Source organism: Natrix helvetica, assembly GCF_964273705.1.
Source record: "Natrix helvetica genome assembly, chromosome: W".
NCBI classification, from domain to species: Eukaryota; Metazoa; Chordata; class Lepidosauria; order Squamata; family Natricidae; genus Natrix; species Natrix helvetica.
The window spans coordinates 73,208,746-73,225,960 of record NC_138555.1 but is presented as its reverse complement, the minus strand read 5'-3'; positions in this window follow the sequence as shown (position 1 = coordinate 73,225,960).

Below are 17,215 nucleotides of genomic sequence, written 5' to 3'. Positions count from 1 at the left end.
TGATGATGCCGTTAACTTAGGACATTGGCCATTATGTAATAGAACCCATGAGTGGGTCTCCTCAAAACAGTGTCAGGAAATGAAATCAATGTTAACAGCAACAGCATCAGATGGTGTCACAATTTATACAGATAATGAAAACATGACTATAACAGAATACTGGGCATGTAGGACCATGGAAAGTCTTATTACCACTGCTAATTCATCTCAACATGCCTTGGCTAATATGCCTGCAAATCTTTGGCTGTTGTGTGGAGACCAGGCCTACTGACAAATACCCAAAGATTGGAAAGGACTTTGTACTATGGGCTTTGTGATCCCCGCTGTATATGCAATACATAGTTTACCTCCAAACAGTATAGGACTGATGGAAAACCGTTCTGCACAGCATAGAATAAAAAGGAGTGGAGGTCTTGCGTATGATATGCCTTGGTATATGATTGCACTTCGTGCTGCGGTTCCATGGATCGGAGCAGGATGGAATGCATATGATCTTGGACAATTGAATAACTGGACTGTAGCTATGTTTAATGAAACAACTAAAGCTCTTACCTTGCTCAACAAGGAAGTTGGAGAATTAAGAACATTTGCAATACAAACCAGATATGCATTGGACGTTGTGCTGGCCTCAAAAGGAGGAGTTTGTGCGATAGTTGGGCCTACATGCTGCACTTACGTAAGTGCTTACCAACCAAACATAACAGCGACAATTGAAACACTGAATGGAATGATTTCTGAAAATCCCTTGCATCTATATCCTGAACATTTGAGTTTTGGGGAGGTATGGGATGCAATGTGGTCATGGCTCCCCGGTTGGGGATGGTTGAAAAAGATATTATCCATTATTTTAGCAATAATTGTGGTATTAATTTGTTTTTGTTGTTTTATTCAATGTATTCTGTCCTTAATTACTCTGGCTAGGAGTTTTATACCAAAAAATCAGCAGATCAATGTTATTACCTTGGTTAATATCGGAGAACTACCCCAGCTGCTGCAGAAACCCGAATTTACGCTTAGCAGCAAGGAAGAATTGGAAGGTATAAACTCTGGATGCCATAGATATATTAATGTGCCTTCGGATGAAGATCACAGCGTATTTTAAAAAAACAGAGGTGATGTTGCAAATCTTCTGATTTATGTTGGACTCTTTGATTTATTTGGTGCCTCGAAGTCTCACACTTCTGAGTGTGAGATAAACAAGGGCACTAAGGAATTTTTCGAGAACAACATTTCATTTATGGCCGCAATAAAAAGGGGCTCATAGATGAACATTCCATCCCTTACTGTGATATCTCTGACTGTCTAACCAATGATATATGTACGTGTGAAGTTTTCCATACATGAAATTGTATCTTTTCATTACGTAGTTCTGTTGTTTATGAATTTGTATCCACCCCCCCTATTGAAACCAATAAAAGAGAGTCACGGAGTCAGATCTGGGCTCTCATCCCGAGAAAGCAGCCTTTGCGTCTTTCATGATTCGGCCCCCCATGAGAAGCCCACCAGACATTCGCAAACTCCCTCTGTGGTATTGCTTCCTGACCACCATATTCCACTTTCCCATTTTCCTGTGCATATTAAATTACCTACTTCCTTACATCCAGTTCTACTTTTCCTTCTAAAACACACATTTCCTACCAAGTTGGTGGTGAGGGTCCAGTCTCCATCTTTTCCCTGATTATAAGACAGGTTACCTTGTTGCTCCATTTCTAACACTTTAGAGTGATTAAGTTCCTGAGCTTTCCAGGGCCACTTCTCTCCCATGTTAGTCCCTCCACACACAAAACAATTAGCTACACTCAGAGTATGGGCTATGTCCTCAGCTAATTTAACAAAAGTATTAGTTACATATTGAGGAATTTCTGGTATGTTTAGTTTTTCCATTTCCAGATAAAATGACCAAAATAAGCCCTTAGTGTCTTGTACCTTTCTTGTGATTTTGGTAATCTTCCATTTGAGTGTTACATGAGGGTCTGCTCCTTTTGCATAGATTCCTAATCCATACAACCCTTCCCAGGTTTTTGTAGGTGTGCAAGTCAGTTTTACAGGGTTGCATCTGTTCTTTTGACAATTACTAGTTGCTACCCCTGTCTCCAATTTACACATCTGATTACCTCCTGGTGCATCTCCTGACCACATAATTACACAAGACCAATAAGGACAGTAGCTATAGGTATCTCGGTCAAAACATTCCCCCTTATTGTGACACATGTATTTTTGTTCTAACATATAACTTCTTTCCCACTCTAATGACCCACATGTAGCTTTCAAGCAGTTGCGGTTAATAGCCATGCATGTATCAAATGTTAATTCTACTGGCTTATTTAAGGATCTAAATTCAGTTTTATTCAATAATTCTTCCCTACCACATTCAGTTGTATATATGGACATCTCATATGTAGTAATAGACTTAGCCTCACCTGGGTTGTAGCACTGGATTTTGCCCTTTAGAGTACACATGTGATATATAGTAGAATTTACTTGACAAGTAGGCGGTGTGTGAGGTGAACATCCATCAGGTTTACTAGTGTGGTATATCAGGGTGTTAGATATTAAAGTACCTTGAACTGTAACCTTGATACAGGGACTGCATTCTGTCTGTTTATCTGTTGGTGATGTTATAGGTGTCACTAGGGACGTTATAGTAGGGTATGCTTTGATCACTGAACCATGATTTCCCCCAATGTATTGTGTAGGTACTAATGAGGTAGCTCTCTTTGTACGTTCCCCAAGTGGTTCCTCCAATGTCAACTTCCCTTTCCTTGGGGTGTAACACAACACTCCTTGTGTCCCATTGCACCTATTAACTAATACAGGTTGGTTAGTGCCGAATACACATGTAGTTAGGTCAAACTGTTCACATGTTTTAGGTACTCCCACCTCCATTTGGATGGCACGGCCATCCTGACTTACACATGGAGTACATGGGCCTAATCCTATATGGTCTTTGGTGTCTCTAGTTCTTCTTCTTGGGTTTCGCGGCTTTTTTATTGTCATGCCAAATTCAACAGTACCAGCTACTATTTGTAGGCTGTTCTTCTGGCTTACTCCACTGACCCAAGTTGCTAACACATACCAGGTTACTGTCCACTCCATGCACCATAGCACTTACCCATATCCATACAATACCATATTTTAGGAGCATGTTTATCAGCTTCACGTTCCCTTTGAGCCTCCTTGCGATCATCTTCCAGTGCTTTCCTGATGGTGGGGCAAGATTTGAGCGTGTAATAGGAGTGTGTACCTACACCTACTATTTTATAAAACTGTAATTTCTCTTCTATGATTACCACATCACACTCCACAGTACAATATGTGCAAAGAACAGAATCAATACAATGTGCACAACAACAATATCCACATTTACACTTGCAAAACCAACACATATAAGTAATAAAAAGAAATTCTTAATGAATATCAGCAAAATCAAAAACCTTTTCATCCGTTCTTTCCCCATGCGTAGAAAGTCAGCGTCCGGGAGTGACTTAGCAAGGGTCTTTTCTTTCTTCAAGGAACTCAAGCCACGTAATCAGTTCTGGGGGAGAAATTGACTGGGGCTGACTAGCCCAATTATTAAGAGGTTTTGATTGTCCACAGAATAGGAATTTATAGTGATAGAATAAAATGAGAGCCAATGATATGATTGCCACTAGCCAGAGTCCCCACAACCAGGATTCCCACATAGATCCTTACCAATCTTCTGCCTTGCGCAGGAGACCAGTGTCCGGGAGTGGTCCAGCAGGGCAAATCTTCAACCTTTACACTTTAGTCTGCTAACAGCATCCTATTACACACACAACATATATCATCTAGACACGTTTAAAAGTAAGTTTGGTTGGGTTCTTCTGATCCACAGACACTTTCCAACTTGCATCTGCTGCAGCCTTAATTCGTGTCCAGTGGATCCAGGACTTAGACCCTACAACCTTTACTGCAAGCGGAGACGACATCACAACAGTAAAAGGCCCTTTCCATCTTCCCTCAAGCTGTTCCTTCTTCCAGTGTTTTACCCATACTTGATCTCCTGGTTTAAATGGGTGACAATGGGCCACTAACCTAGGGGGCACCCTTTCCATTACATAGTTCTGGAGTTTTTCAACTTGTTTATTCAATTCCTGCACCATGTCCATATTCCAAACACCCCCCTTATGACCCAAATCAGGCCATCCCGATAAACTCCTTCTCATGAGGTTTGGAGGCCTACCAAACATCAGCTCATAAGGTGACAACTTGTGTTGTCCTCTAGGAGAGCTTCTAATTGCATACAAGGCTAACGGCAAAGCCTCTGGCCACTTCAAATGGCTTTCTGAGCATATCTTTGTTATTCGTTCTTTTAGGGTCCTGTTCATACGTTCACAAGAACCCCCAGACTGTGGCCGAAATGCACTGTGAAACCTCCATTTTATGCCTACCGCACTTGCTACAGCTTGATTAACCTGGTGTACAAACTCTGGCCCATTGTCAGATGACATATGACTAGGAATCCCAAACCTTGGGATTATTTCTTTCAACAACAATCTTGCCACCTCCCTAGCTTGTTTAGTCTTAGTAGGAAAGGCCTCTGGCCATCCTGTGTACATGTCTACCATCACCAACATAGCTTTGAACAATCCACACCTCGGCATATCAGTGAAATCAACCATCACATAATCCATAGGGATATATGACCGTGGTATTGCCCCTGGGGGTAGCAGGGGTCCTTGCCTTGGGTTTACCCTTGCACAAGTGAAACATTTAGCTACTACCCCAGCTGCAATGCCAGCTAGGCCATTGATGTAATAATCCCTCTGTAGAGCAGCTTCCAATACAGTTTTCCCCATATGAGTAGCCTCATGGGCCAACTGAGCTAGTGTCCAAGCTACAGACGACGGCACAAAAACCCTATTGTCGGGTAAGACATACCACCCATCTTTCACTCTAGCCTTCAAATCAGTCACAGCTTTCACACTTTCCTGTTGGGAATATGTAGGTTTAATCTCAGGTGGAATCACTCCCATGTCCACTGCCACACATACAGATAAGTCAGGTAATGGTTCAGATCTCTTAGCTGCATCCCTTGCTTCTACATCTGCTGCCCTGTTGCCCAACACCACCCTATCATCTCCTCTCTGATGTCCTTTGCAATGCATCACTGCTACCTTTTTAGGTTTCTGTACCGCATCGAGCAACCGGCTTATTAAATGTCCATGCAAAATATACTTTTCTGCTGAATCTCTAAATCCCCTTTCTTTATATACAGCTCCATGTGCATGCAGTGTAAGAAATGCATACTTGCTGTCTGTCCACACATTCAAAGTCTCTCCCTCAGCTCTTTCTAATGCTCTTATCAAAGCCCATAATTCTGCCACTTGTGCACTGTACCCTTGCCCTATGGGACCACTTTCTACCACTCCTTCATCATCCACAATTGCATATCCTGACACCCTTCTGCCTCCTATCATATAGCTAGATCCATCAGTATACCAATTGAATTTAGCATCTGGCCATGGTATGTCTGTTAAATCTGGGCGGCTTGAATACACCTTATCCAAAACCTCTAAGCAATTGTGTACTGGTGCTGTCTCTATTGGTAACAAGGTGGCAGGGTTTATGTTGACGTCGAGGGGAACATCTGACAGCATACAAAGCTAATGGAAGGGCATCGGGCCATTTCAAGTGACATTCTGCACAGAGTTTGATAATTCTTTCCTTAAGAGTCCTATTCATCCTTTCAGCCATTGCCCCCTATTCCGGGTGATGCGCACTATGGAATCTCCACTTTATCCCTACCGCATTAGCTACTGCCTGATTAATATGGTGGACAAACTCAGGCCCATTATCCGATGAGATATGGGACGGAAGTCCAAACCTAGGGATTATTTCCTTAAGGAGCAGCCTAGCCACCTCTCTAGCTTGTTTTGTCTTAGTGGGAAAAGCCTCTGGCCACCCGGTATACATATCAACCATAACTAACATTGCTTTATAAAGGCCACACCTTGGCATGTCAGTAAAGTCAATCATTAGATAATCCATTGGAAAATATGACACAGGGATGGTTCCAGGTGGCAAGAGTGGTCCCTGCCTAGGATTTTATGGGGTTACATCCATTTCGTTGACAATTACTAGTTGCTATCCCTCTTTCCATTTTACATTTCTGTTGTCCTCCTGGGGCCTCTCCTGACCACATAGGTACACAAGACCAATAAGGACAATAACTATAAACGTCCCTGTTGAGACAATTACCTTGATATCTAACACCTTGATATATCATACTAGTAAACCTGATGGGTGTTCACCTTACACGCCACCTACATGCCGAGTAAGCTCCACCATATATCATATGTGTATTCTAAAAGGAAAAGTTCAATGCTACAACCCAGCTGCGGCTAAGACTATTACTACATATGAGATGTCTATATACACAACAGAGTGCGGTAGGGAAGAATTATTGAATAAAACTGAGTTTAAGGCTTTAAATAAACCCGTAGAGTTAACATTCGATGCATGCATGGCTATTAACCAAAATTGCTTAAAAGCTACATGTGGGTCATTAGATTGGGAAAGAAGTTATATGTTAGATCAAAAATATATGTGTTATAAACAAGGTAATTGTCTCAACAGGGACGTTTATAGTTATTGTCCTTATTGGTCTTGTGTATCTATGTGGTCAGGAGAGGCCCCAGGAGGACAACAGAAATGTAAAATGGAAAGAGGGATAGCAACTAGTAATTGTCAACGAAATGGATGTAACCCCATAAAACTGACCTGTACTCCTACAAGAACATGGGAAGTAGAGTATGGGTTGGGAATTTATGCTAAAGGAGCTGACCCTCATGTAACACTCAGATGGAAAATTGCCAAAATAACAAGAAAGGTACAGGACACAAAAGGGCTCTTTTGGTCATTTTATCTAGAAATGGAAAAACTAAACATACCAGAAATCCCTCGGTATGTAACCAACACTTTTGTCAAGTTAGCTGAGGACATAGCACACACTCTAAGTGTATCTAATTGTTTTGTGTGTGGAGGAACCAACATGGGAGAGAAATGGCCCTGGGAAGCTCAGGAACTTAATTACTCTAAAGTGTTGGAAATGGAGGAACAAGGCAACTTAACTTATAGTCAGGGGAAGGATGGAGACTGGACCCTCACGACCAACTTGGTGGGAAATGTGTGTTTCAGGAGAAAAAGTAGAACTGGATGTAAGGAAGTAGGGAGTCTGATATGCACAGGAAAATGGGAGAGTGGAACTTGGTGGTCAGGAAGCAACGCCACAGAGGGACTAGATGAACAGGCCCTGTTTAGAGTTAAGGCGCTGAACTTCTTGAACGATCCTGATAATCACACCCTTGTATGGTTGGCCCCTGATGGATTATATTGGATATGTGGAAAGATGGCATATGGATCCTTACCTGCTAACTGGTGTGGAGCATGTGTCCTAGGCATAATCAGACCTGGATTCTTCCTACTCCCATTGCGTAATAGACAAGTATTGGGGGTCCCAGTTTATGATGAAGTTGGAAATGTACAAAGGAAAAAGAGAGCCTTAGACACATCCATTATAGAAAAAGTTAATGTGGGAGGCAATCAACCTAGTTGGGGAGAAGAGGAATGGCCTGCAGAACGAATCATACAGGTGTATGGACCAGCTACGTGGGCGGAAGATGGCATGTACGGCTATCGAACCCCTGTGTGCATCCTGAATCGCCTGATTCATTTGCAAGCAGTGGTAGAGATCATAACTAATGAAACGGTTAAAGGTTTGACTCAACTAGCTAAGGAAAGTGTAAAATCTAGAACTTATATTATGCAAAATAGATTAGCCTTGGATTATCTATTAGCTAAAGAGGGAGGAGTATGTGGAAAATTCAATTTGACCAACTGTTGTATTGAGATAGATGAAAGTGGTAAAGTCATCAAGGAAATTACTGATAAAATGGTTAAAATAGCCCATGTGCCAGTACAAACTTGGAGGGGTTTCAATCTACAGGAAGTATTCTCGGGATGGTGGCCTAAACTACCTGGGCTGCAAGCAATTGTGGGACTGGTAGGATTAATTGCTGCTGGCTGTGTATTGCTTCCATGTGTGCTGCCCATCTTTGTTAAAACAATCTCTAATAGTATGTCCTTATTAGCAGAAAGAAGGGCAACTGCCCAAGTGATGGCTATGCTAGAATATGAGAAAATGAGACCAGTGACAGAACCGGAAGGAGATACCGAGTATGTGACTCTTCTGGAAGTGTCAGATGAGTCACAAAGGGGGGAATGAGGAAGGAGGAAAACTAGGCCTCAAACTTTGGTTCATTATAAGTGCAAAGTTTGGTCAAGGAGGGGGGAAAATGCAGACAGCTGCAGGTTGGAATCGCTGATGCATGACATTTATATTTTTATCTTTAGGCACAGACAGACCATGAGGGGTGTATCCTGTTTATCGGTCAAGGACAGGGGACAGTTCCTTATTTTTCTTGCAGATGTCTGTGGTTTATAAACTGCCCACTAACGTATTTTTATTCTTGTCTTTTCTGTACTTTTCCATTTATCCTTTACCATATTTGGCATATGTATGTATACGTATACGCTTACGTCAATTTGGCTATATAAGATTGTCGGAATAAACTGTTCGGGGTTCAGACCCCACTTACTCTGTTTGAACCTGCGCAATAAACTTTCTTGCATTACATAGAGCTGGTCTTAGAGTCCTTACTTTCCACAACAAATTCATGCTGTATTTTGGTTCCTTTAAAATCACAAGAGACAAGGCCCCATGCCCCAAGACCTGTCCTGATACCCCCTAAACCTAAATCTAAACCCTCTATTAAATCCTCTACCACCTCTCCCAGTCAACTGACCAGTTCCCTGACCTCCTCTATTTCCTCCCTCAGGCTGTGGTCTTCCTTCTCCTCTCCAAGCCCCCCTTCCTCTCTCCATATGTCTCGGACATTCCCTCTGCCAAGCACACCGGCTTGGCCCCAAGGATATCCCTCCTTGCAAAGCCACTCCTCGCAAAGCCACAACTAATATTTCGGCCTATGCCCCTATCAATCTCTGCAGAAAACCTTCGCCTTTGCAGAAAACCTTCGCCTCAGCTTTGGCTGCACGGGTCTGCACCCCCACTACTGCTTCCTTTATTCCCCCAGCTGCCCCCATAGCCCCCCCTCATCTTCTTCCACATCACTCTGTCCACTTCCATCAGCAGACGGACTAGTTTTAACTCGTGACCCTGTCACATCCTCACGTTTGCCTGCCTGATCTACCCCTACCGCTCCCCCAACAGCACCTCTTCCCTGGGGGGGGGGCTGATAGGGTGGTAACGGCGGCGCACAAGGAGGGGGTCGAAGTATTTCTTCCTCATCAGCAGCTAACACTCTCCTCATCCTGTCTCTCTGTTTCCTTATAGTATTTCGCCTGCTGTATTTATTTTTAGATCGTGCCACACACAAACGCACCATCTCTGCCTGACTTTGCAACAAATCATTAGCTTTTTCAGTCAAAGCATTTACCCACTGAGCTATAATCCCCCACAGCTCATCAGCAAAAGATCCCTCTGGTGGCCACCCAATTCCCCTATGTGGCCACACATTTTTACACAAATACTTTAATCTATCCTTCGTTACTTTAGGATATGAGGGGTCTCTACAATAGCTATCAAAGCCTTTCACCATGCATGCCAACGGTGTGTTGGGCACGCTCTGAGTCCCCCCCATCCTAACACACTGTCACCTACTCGCAGCCCCGGTTCTCACGGCTACTAACGAGAACTGCGGTGACTTAACCTTCCCACACAGTTACCTCACACGGACTTCATTAGGACAGCCGTCCCGAGTCCAGGGGAGAGATCAGGTCCGCTCTTCTGTCTGCAAATGAGACAGGTACCAATTATTACAGATACTCGCCTGAGGTTCCACTTTACACGTCCTGGCCAGGAATCACACGAATCCTCTTTCCTACACCGCAGGGTTCTTGGACTTGTTCACAGCACCGTCGGCCTCACAGGGAAGTCGCTGCCGCCTCCCAGAAGTCAGGAAACTCCCGTGGCGCCTGGAGGATGTTCAGGAGCGGCTGCCCCGAGGGCCCGAGGGGTTGAACGGTCCTCAGCAAAATATTGCCTCAGCCTAAACGTCCCGGCGGAGTCGCCATATGAAGTAGGAAAAGGGAAGGACACAGGCCAAGCACTCCAGTGTAGGAAACAGTTTATTATGCATAAGGACCGAACAAAGTTAAAACAGCTTGTCCGGACCCCGAATGATTATCATAAACAGGGTTTTATACCCAACATTATGGATACAGTTGCTGATTGCTACATTTGACATATATGGCATGATAAGGAACTGAAAGCGCTTAGTACAAATCTTAATTACCGAAAAGAACAGAAAGGAAAAAGGGAGGGGGCCATATGCATCCGATGAATTATGTCAACTATAATGTTTTAAGGGAGGAAAGGAGAACAAGCTAGCAAACAGGATACATCCGTCTGGGTCAGCCTGCTTTGTTACAGATAAAAATAATCATTAGTCATGTCAGCAATTCTTACAAGAAAGGAAATAAAGCTTTGGACTTGATCAGACTTTTACAGGCCTGAAACCTGCAGCCTGGTTTTTAGGCCTGAACCAAAGTTTTAGCCTATCTCAGTTTTAATTAAACAAAACACACACACAAAAACATTCTTCATTACATCTTCCAGAAAGCATGTCGATTGGTTACAAATAAATTTCGTGTGTTACTACAATCATTCTTTATATTTCATTCATATTGAATTGTACATTTTAAATCAAAAATCTTTATACCATCAATATACCATCATTTTCATTTAACTATATTTGTTTAAACGTGCTTTTGTCTAGAATCATTTATATTTATATTATAATAAATCTAGACAAAAATTTATTACTAGAATTTATAAGTACCCAGGAGAGATTACATCTTTATAACAAAATCTAAACAAAAAAAATATTAATAAAATTAGTAAATCTTTTTCCCAGGTCCCATATTATAGTTTATATCCAAATTGTTTTTACCAGTTAGAGTTATGATTTCATTATTATTATCATGATGGGTTATCTGTTAACGAATAAACATTTTAAAAACAGAAACATTATATAAGCATCTACAACGTTCTACTTATTAATCACCAAAAATTAACTAAGTTTTTATTTTTATTTTTATTATTTTTTCCCATTCAATTGTGTTTTATTTGGGTTTCACCATTCTTAACTTTCTTATTTTACCCATAACTATTATTTTTGAGTTTTGTTACATTCCTTCATTGATTCTTGTTTCTTTCCTCCATCCACCTATACCATTTATCCCATATCTGGTAGAATTCTGATTCTTCTTTTCCCTGAATTTCTTTAGATAGTTTGTCCATTTCAGCACAGTCCATAACCTTTCTTATTATTTCATCTTCACTTGGAGTTAGTTTGTTTTTCCATTTCTGGGCGTAGGCAATCCTTGCCGCCGTAGTTATATGTAGTATTAAATACTGGATTTCTTTTTTGTATTTCGCAGACATTATTCCTAATAAAAAGATTTCCGGTTTCCATTCTATTTTAACTCCTGTTATTGCCTCCAGCCAATTTTTGATCTTTTTCCAAAACTTTTTAGCCTCCTCACAGGTCCACCATAAGTGGTAATACGTTCCGTGTATCGATTCACATTTCCAACATTTTGGGGAGGTATTTGATGATATTTTAGCTAACCTTGTTGGTGCCAGGTGCCATCTATAAAACATTTTGTACTGGTTTTCCTTGTATGCAACTGAGAGTGTCATTTTTAAGTTTGTTCCCCAAATTTTTTCCCATTTGTCTAATTCAATATTATATCCAAAGTTCTGCGCCCATTTTATCATTTGTTCTTTCACAATTTCCTCTTTCATTTTATACTTCAGGAGAAATTTATATATTCTCCCTATCATTTTTCTATCTGGGCTTTGAATGATTTTATCCAATTCGTGTGGTTCTGTTTCAATGTCATATAATTTGGTATCTTTATTGTATTTAGTTTTGATTTGAAGGTAAGTTAGCCAGTCAAATTTCATGTTCTGTTCTGCCAATTCTTCAATTGTTTTTAAGTTTCCCTGTCTATCAATTAAGTCTCTATATCTTAGCATTTTGTTCAAATCTATAAAATTTGGATGAGTCGTCCTTTCTGTCGGTGATAGCCAATTTGGAATTTTCACATAGTGGTTTTTTTTTATTTTGAGCCATTTTTGCAATAACGCTCTTCTAATTAAATGATTTTGAAAGTATTTGTGCGTTTTATTTTTATAGTTTATAGTTATAGTTTATTTAATTTATAGACCGCCCCCTCTCCCCGTAGGGACTCGGGGTGGTGTACAGACCATTCATAATCAAAACAACAGAAAATAACATAAGACATAGAGCAGAAACAACACACACACACTGTCTGTATATAAAACCCCAAAACCAATTTAAATAATTAAAAAAACAATTTTAAAACCCGTTTAAAACCCCAATATAAAATTTAAAAAGCCATCCAGGAAAGTTAGTAATAGATGTTAAATACAGTTACGATTATAATTATAATTAGGCCAGACCAGCAACTCGAAACAGGTGGGTCTTGAGTTTCTTGCGGAAGGAGCGGAGATCAGAGGTGGTTCTAATATCAGGGGGGAGGTCGTTCCAGAGGGTTGGGTCCATCACAGAGAAGGCCCAACTCCTAGGCACCGCCCGCCCGCACTGTTTAGCGGATGGTAATGGGCCTCTGTGAGAGCGGATTGGTCGCAGGGATGTATGGGGTAGAATGCAATCCCGCAAATAACTAGGTCCCGAGCCATGGAGCGCTTTGAAGATGACGATCAACACCTTGAAACGCACCCGAAAGGCCACAGGTAGCCAGTGGAGCTCGCGCAGGAAAGGTGTTACATGGGAGTACCTAGTACTCCCCATAGTAACCCATGCGGCTGCATTCTGGACCAGCTGGAGCCTTCGGGTGCATCTCAAGGGGAGCCCCATGTAGAGAGCGTTACAGTAATCAAGGCGAGAAGTCACTAGGGCATGGGTGACTGTGCAAAGGGCGTCCCGCTCCAGTAAGGGACGCAATTGGCGCATCAGGCAAACCTGGTGGAACGCCCCCTAGCCACGGCCCTCACATGATCATCTAGCGACAGCCGGGAATCTAGGAGGACGCCCAAATTGCGTACCCTATCCACTGGGGGCAGTTGTTCCCCCCCAATGGCCAGAGATGGAGCACATTGGCTAAAGCGGGGCGCCGGTAGCCACAGCCACTCCGTCTTGGAAGGGTTGAGTTTGAGTCTGTTGTCGCCCATCCAGACCCGCACGGCTTCCAGACACCGGGACATCACCTCGACGGCTTCGTTGGGGTGGTTCGGGGTAGAAATGTACAACTGAGTGTCATCTGCATACAGATGGCACTCAACCCCGAATCCTTGAATGATCTCGCCCAGCGGTTTCATGTATGTGTTGAACAGGAGAGGGGAGAGGACCGACCCCTGTGGCACTCCACACGTGAGCGGCCTCAGGGTCGATCTCTGCTCTCCCGCCAACACACATTGCGTCCGACCAGAGAGGAAGGAGGAGAACCACCGCAAAACGGTGCCCCTCACCCCCATCCCCTCCAGACGACGCAATAGGATACCATGGTCGATGGTATCGAAAGCCGCTGAGAGGTCTAACAGGACTAAGATGGAGGAACAGCCCCCATCTTTCGCCCTCCAGATATCATCCACCAACGAGACCAAAGCCGTCTCTGTGCTGTGACCCGGTCGGAAACCGGACTGGCGCGGGTCTAGATAAGTAATTTCCTCCAGGTGTCGAGGTAACTGCTGCGCCACCACACTCTCAACAACGTTCGCTAAGAAGGGAAGGTTGGAGACAGGACGATAATTGGCTAACTCAACTGGGTCTAGGGAAGGCCTCTTAAGTAGGGGCCTCACCACCGCCTCTTTCAAGGCGGTTGGTAGGAACCCCTCCTCCAGCGAGGCGTTCACCAGACCCAGGAGCCAGTCACGTGTAACCTCCCAGGTTGCCAGTACAAGCCAGGAGGGGCACGGGTCCAATGAACATGTGGTGGCCCGCAGTCGCCCGCGTAGCCTGTCCATATCCTCGGCGGCAACAGAGTCAAACTCCTCCCAGATAGGTACCTCAAGACTCGCCTCCGGTGTCTCCTCACGATCACTGAAGGGGACCCATTCGCTCCGGATCTGAGCGATTTTGTCCTGCAGATATTCCCCAAATTCCTCTGCCCTCCCCTGTAAAGGGGCTTCCCGCGACCTCTGTGAAAGGAGGGAGCGGGTCACCCAGAACAGGGCGGCAGGGCTGTTTTCTGCAGACGCAATAAGGGTGGCATAATATCGACGTTTAGCCACCCTGAGTGCCACAAGGTAGGTCCGTAAATGGGCTCTTACCTGTGTTCGGTCAGATTCGGCATGAGAGGATCTCCATCTGCTCTCTAGGCGTCTCTTGTGGCGCTTCATCACCCTCAGCTCCTCGGAAAACCAAGGGGCCAGGGTGGTTCGCTGCCACCGGAGAGGCCGCAAGGGTGCCACCCGGTCCAAGGCCCCGGCCGCCGCACTGTTCCATGCGGCCACCAGGTCCTCCGTCCGGGAGCGGGTCAGGGCAACAGGAGGTGGCCCAAGCTCCGTCTGGAACCTATCTGGTTCCATCAGTCGCCATAGGAATGTGTGCCAGCCTGCTTGCAAATCATGGCCTTCCAAAGTCAAAATTCTTTTATTCTTTAGCTCTATCCAATCCTTCACCCATGTTATTGATACTGCCGATGCGTATAGATCCCAATTTGGTAATGCTAAACCTCCCCTCTCCTTGCTGTCTTGCATTGACTTTAGTTTAATCCTCACTTTTCATCCCTGCCAAATAAACCTAGCGGTTATTTTGTTTAATTCTTGAAATAATTTTTTACCCGGATTAATATGTGCGGCTTGCAACAGGAATAAGATTCTTGGTAGAATATTCATTTTAATTGTCGCTATACGTCCCATGAGTGATAGTTGAATATTTTTCCAATATTCTAACTCTTTCTTTATTTGTATCACTAATTTATTATAGTTATCATCTTTAATTGTGGAACATTTTGCCGACACCCAGATCCCCAAGTATTTCACTTTCTTAGTTATTTGCATTCTGGTTGTTACTTCCAGTTCCTCTTCTTGCTTTTTTGTCATGTTCTTGGTTATCATTTTTGTTTTGTTTTTATTGATCTTTAATCCTGCCACTTCGCCATATTCTTCTAATTTTTGAATTAATTTTCGACTGGATTCTAATGGGTCCTCTAGTACAAATACTAGGTCATCGGCATAGGCTTGGGCCTTATATTCTTCATTTTTGAGTCTTAAACCTTTTATTCCCTGGTCCTTCCGAATTTCATTTAATAAAATTTCCAAAGTCAATATAAACAGCAAAGGAGAGAGGGGGCATCCCTGTCTGACTCCTTTTTTTATTTCGATCTTCTCTGTTAATTCTCCATTCATCAGAACTTTGGCTGTCTGATTGTTATAAAATCCTTCTATCATTTTTATAAATTTTTCACTGAATTTCATCTCATCCAATATTGTTATTATAAATTTCCAGATTACGTTGTCAAATGCTTTTTGTGCATCAAGGAAAACCAGTACCATTTGTTTTTCTGGATGCGCCTTGTAGTACTCTATTATATCTAGGATGATTCTCGTATTATTTCTAATGTGTCTGTGGGGTAAAAATCCATTTTGGTCTGGGTGTATTCGTTCATTTAAAACTTGTTTGATTCTTCCTGCCATAATTGCTGCAAATATTTTATAATCGGAGTTTAGTAATGAAATTGGCCTATAGTTTTGAATTTCTTGTAGGCTGGTTTCTTCTTTGGGGATTAGCGATATTATTGCTTCTGTCCATGATTCCGGTATTTTGGCTTTTCCTAAAACTTCATTAAACGTTTCCACCCCTAACTCTTCCAATATTATTTTATTATATTTGTATAGCTCCACCGGTATTCCATCTGGTCCTGGTGTTTTATTATTTTTCTGGTTTTTCAAGACTATTTCCACTTCGGCTAACATTATTGGCCTGTTTATCGCCTCCCTTTGCTCTTTTGAGATTGGTGTTATCTTTGCTGTGTTTAAATAATGCTTTATTTTGTTTTCCTCCATACTATCTTGTGCGTATAGTTTTGTGAAGTATTTATGAATAATTTTCTTCTTTTCTTCTGCTTTGTATTGAATTCTTCCCTCATCATCTTTTAATTGATATATCATCTTTTTTTCTCTTTCATTCTTCAGTCTGTATGCCAGCCATCGTCCAGGTTTGTTGGCTTGTTCAAAGTAATTTTGTCTGGCTGCTTTAATTTTCTGCTCTAATTCCTTTTGATTTATTAAGTTGAGCTTATGTTTGATTATCTCTCTTTTTTCTTTTTTAATTTTATTCTTTGGGTCTTTCTGGAGTTCATCTTCGGCTTCCATAAGTTCCTTTTGCATACATTCTTGTTGCTCTTTTTATTTTCTAGTTTTCCTCGCCATATAGGCAATCGTAAGGCCTCTTGTGTATGCTTTCATAGTGTCCCAGAGATTTTGAATTGAGGTATCTTCTTTTTTATTTATTCTAAAAAATTGTTTCAGTTCTTTCTCCAGCATTTAAGTGTATTCTGTTTCGTTTATAATATTTGAATTCATCATCCATCTTTTTCTTCTTCTTTGACCTTTCCATCTTAATTTTATTGGATTGTGATCTGCCCACTCATTTGCTTCTATTTCAATTTCATCTACTTGATTGCATAGACCAGATGAAATCCAAGCCATGTCAATTCTTGATAGTGACTGATGGGGGTTCGAATAAAAGGTATATTGCTTTCTTGTTTTGTGCCTTTCTCTCCAAATATCGTGTAATTTGTATTCCATTGCCATCTCAAAAAAGGATTTGGGTAGCATTTTTTTTTTCCGTTTTATTTTTCTTTTTGCTTTCATAGTCCATTTTGTTATCCAATATTGCATTATAATCCCCAATTAAGCAAATATTTTCATATTCTAATTCATTTATTTTGTTGTGTAGTTTCCTATAGAATTCCTCTTGTTTCTTATTTGGTGCATATATTACTATTAATAATATCAGTTTTTTTGTTGTCTCTAATTCAATCATTAGTATCCTGCCTTCTTCATCAGAGTAGACTTCTTTGGAATTTATTTTTTCCTTTATATAGGTTGCTATCCCTCTTTTTTTTTTCTGCTAGTGCTGTGTATAATTTCCCTAGGTTTTTTCCCCCAATAAGTTCT